The sequence below is a fragment of the Arvicanthis niloticus genome, chromosome 5 (genome assembly GCF_011762505.2).
Source record: "Arvicanthis niloticus isolate mArvNil1 chromosome 5, mArvNil1.pat.X, whole genome shotgun sequence".
Taxonomy (NCBI): Eukaryota; Metazoa; Chordata; class Mammalia; order Rodentia; family Muridae; genus Arvicanthis; species Arvicanthis niloticus.
Window position 1 is genome coordinate 68,168,856 of NC_047662.1, and position 3,942 is coordinate 68,172,797.

Sequence of the window (3,942 nt, forward strand, 5' to 3'; positions counted from 1 at the left end):
AATTACAACGCAATTCTTGTAAGTATTTTAAATTCCGAGAGCTTTAAATTGCGCACTCTTAGACTTAGAAAAAAAAAGAGAGAGAGCGCTGTAATTTCCTTAACTGGTGTGGGATTGGGGGTGGACTGTGGGACTTCAGAGCTGAGGTCAACATAAAGACAATTGTAAAAGGCACAAAACAGAAAAGAGGCACACCCCCCCACCCCCCTTCCCAGCAGCAGACAACTCTTCCCGGGAGTTTGCTGCTTCTTTCTTTTAATTGGCTGACCAGGCTAAGAATGCATCTTGGTGTGCTAAGTAACTTCTTAAAAGAGGACTTCCCTTGGCCACCTCATTTCTCGACAGGCCACGAATGGAGAGGGCAGACTTCACCAAGAACTAGAACTGCAACTAGAGACTCCTAGTGCAGGGGCCGGGAGCAAAAAACACACAAACTGCGTTCTTAGCCCAATTCAATTTTTTGATAAAAATATCAGCAAAACATTTCAGAAAATATTCCCGCGCCAATATTTGGGTAATGCTCTAATAAATAAATAAATAAATAAATAAATAAATAAATAAATAAACAAATAAGGCATTTCCTTTGGAAGTCACATTTAGGAGCCTGCCCCACGCCCTGCCGCCTTCGCGGTGTCCGTCACCCACGCGGACCGGGAGGTCGGGGCGCCGGTCGTTCCATCCCGGCGGCTGCTGGGCCGCGCCCCTGATTGGCCAGCGCGCCCCGCCGGCGTCACGGCTTCCCGCAGCCCCGCGGCCTCCGGGAGCCTGGTCGGCGCGCAGCGAAGCTGGCCGGCCGCGGGCTCGAGTTTCCCGGCCACGCGTGAGCGTTCGCGCCACACCGAGCTCCTAGGGCCGCGACTACAGAGGAGAGGAGCGGAGCGCTCTGCCCACCCCGGGAGTCCCCGCTAGGCCGCCAAGCCGGGTAAGCGGCCCCGCCCGAGCCCTGCCCCCGGGACTCTGGAAGTTTCCCCGGCTGCGCGCTCCCCGCCGTGCTCTCCCCGCGGCCTGCGCGCCTGTTGCTGTGCGCGGGCCCGGGGAGTACGGGAGGGCCGGGGCCTGGTGGGGGTGGGGGAGCGTGCGGGGGGGCGCTTTGTGTTGGAGCCCTGCTTCGTGGGGCGCGATGGTGCGCTCTGGGCTGCTATTCTCCAGTGGCTCGGGGACTGGGTAGTTCCTTCCAGGGTCATTGGCGGCTGGGAGGAGGAGGAGGACGAGGAGGAGGGGGCGGTGGCAGCCGGGGCCGGCGCGAGGGGGGCTGTTCTGCCGGGGGGAGGAGGCCGCGGACTCGCAGGCCTGCGGGCGGAGGCAGGGGTTTCCTTCCAGCATCAGATAAGAGGACCGTGACTTCACCAGCTAGAGGGAAAACTCCTCTCTGTGTTGTTTCAGTGGCCTGAGGGGATGAATCTGAGAATTGAGCCCAGGCCACCTCATCCGGTGCTGTAGTACAGCTGTGCAGCCGACATCACCTTTGTGTGTTCATAGACCTTGATTTTAGGATGTTCTTTATAAAATGAGTGGTCTGGGACCAGAACCCCGGGGCGGGGGGGTGGGGGTGGTGTTGGTTCTAGGGGGTATGGGAGATTGTTGCGTGTTGAATTTGTTCAGAGATGATGAAGATTTTATAACGTTCAAATTTTATAACTTAGTATATTATGGTTTTAGAGGCTGATAGAATCCATTGATTAGCGACTGCATTTAAAACTCTAATAAAATTAAAGTTTGAACGCCTTTGATTGAACTTCTAATATAAAGTTTTGAATAAGTGCACCTGGGCTAATATGTGTCCCTGCATCAAGGAAAGCTAATTTGAGATGCTCTGTAATTTGTCTTATCTTCCTCACCCCATTGGTAAAAAAAAAAAAAAATAAAAAAAAATAAAAAAAATAAAAAAAATTGATGTGACATTTTTTAAAACATATTGATAGTAGCACATATGTGTGCTGTGTCTTTCACGTGTTCCTTTCTTCCTTGGATTCTTCTAGTTTCTTCCGTTTTTTTCCCTTCCTTTACCATGTTCTTCTTTTACCACGGAAACCTGGTGAGGAAGTTAAGTCCGTTTTTAGGGTGCTCCAAATTCCTGTCACCCAGAAAATGATCTGTTGAGTCCCTAGGGGTGTCTTTGAATGTCAGATGCCTTTTAAATAGGGAACACCGTGAAGGAATAAAGGTTGTCTATGCAGTAAAATTCGCTGCAGGTTGGAGGTTACTAGAGAGATAATTGCAGAAATGCAAATTTGCATTGATTCAGTGCTGGTTGGCAAGTTCAACATTTAACTCAAGTAGGCAAACTGGTTTACAAATGAAGTCTTGCATACATGTTCTGGAGGTGAGACTGGGGAGACGAGAAGCTTTTGGGCAACAGTAAGTTGCTGGGAAGGTAACTGTCCTGAGTTAGAGAAAGATCATTCTGCAGATTACTTCCCAAGTCTGTCATCATAGATTTGACTGGAGTTGAGTTGCAGATTTGGCTCCACTTTTTACGTTCATAATATGGCCAACATACTCTGAATTTCATCAAATATTTTGAGGCAAAGTTGACCTACTGGACTGGATATGCCACCAGATACTGTAGAATAAACACTCCATCTACCAGAGAAAGATCTACTCTCAAGAATGAAGAAACAGTAGCGTTCTTAGTGAATTCAGGATTGCTAGATTGTCCATAGGATGTGTCTCATTTCTGTGGCTTTGTAAAAATAGACATTTGGCCTGAGGTAGAATTTCCTTGGGCTAAGTTGCGTTGTTTCAAGCATCAGTTTGCTGATAAGAAAGGTATTTTTCTCTTTTAAATTTAAGCTTTGTGTACTGAACAGTATTTACAGAAATGTGAGAAACTAGTATGGCAAAATTGTTGTATTGTAATTAGTTAGATAATTTTAGGGGGGCTCTATGGGAGGAAAAGTGGACAGGAGAAATCAGTGCTAATTAACCAGGTGCGGTCAATATCTAAGGTAGGTAGTAGGTAGTAGTCAGATAGTAACAGGGAGCTGTGGTGACTTGGATTGGATTGGGCACTAGCTGGGTTGGGGGCGGGTCAGAAGGAGGCTTAGAAAATAAATACAGCACAGTTCTGGAAGCTTGATGTCTTCAGCTGATCACAGGAGAGAATAGAAAGCCCTTGCACGAGGTCATGAGATTTGGGGGTGAGGGGGTGGGGAGAAGGCAGCTGAAGGGTCTGAGGTCTCTGGACATGATGAAGTGATACTAATTTTGTTGTTGATGCTACTTTTGTTAACATAAGTTAGTGCTTTACATTAAGAAGAGAGTGTAGACCTGTAGGTGAAATGGTTGGGAAGGAGGTGGGTGGCAGGAGCTAGAGGGGATATCAGTTTGTATCTTTCTAGCTTTTCATTCTGCCTGTGATGTCAGAAAAGACATCCAAATGTCCTTGTTTGTACCAGCAGTCCCTTCAAGGCGAGCCAGGCTCTCCTGTCATGTACTAACAAACTCTTCTGGAGTCTACCAGAAGTAGACTTCAGAAGTGGAGTGGCTTGCTTCCATAGCCAGTGTGTGTGTGTGTGTGTGTGTGTGTGTGTGTGTGTGTGTGTGTGTTCGTGCGCGGGCACAGTAAACAGCATCCCATTCCCAGTCTGGGGCTAAGGACTGACAGCTGGAGAACTATAATATATGTGCTGGTGATAACAGGAAGTAATATCCTTGGTTCCCAGGGCAACAATCAGCAGGTGTGGCATTTGGTTGGCTGGCTTCTGTCTCCTTGCCTTGTAGATGGTGACTTCTCTGTATTTTTTCATGTTTTCTCCTTTTTATGTGTTGACCTGTTTTCTTCCTAAGAGGATGCCTGGTCTTATTGGATTAATGCCACCGACTACCGCATTTAACCTTAATTATTTCTTTAAAGAAACTCTCCAAATACAGTCATATGCTTAGGTAGTAATGATTTAGATTTCCCATGAGTTTGTAGGAAGAAGATGCATTCCTTATCCC

The 3,942-nt window shown here is 47.5% G+C and overlaps 1 protein-coding gene across 5 annotated transcripts in view; it reads left to right on the plus strand.

The window, feature by feature from the left end:
* Nucleotides 1–759: 759 nt before the first annotated feature.
* The window catches only part of Mpdz (multiple PDZ domain crumbs cell polarity complex component), a 142,677-nt gene continuing 139,494 nt past the window's right edge, over nucleotides 760–3,942 (plus strand). For 3 of the 5 annotated variants that reach the window (XM_076934728.1, XM_034503713.2, XM_076934729.1), the window contains exon 1: nucleotides 786–922. The gene's annotated coding sequence lies outside the window, so the exon portion shown is untranslated. Of the gene's footprint in view, nucleotides 923–3,942 lie in introns of all 5 variants that reach the window. The other 2 variants (XM_034503712.2, XM_034503715.2) reach the window with 2 other exon arrangements.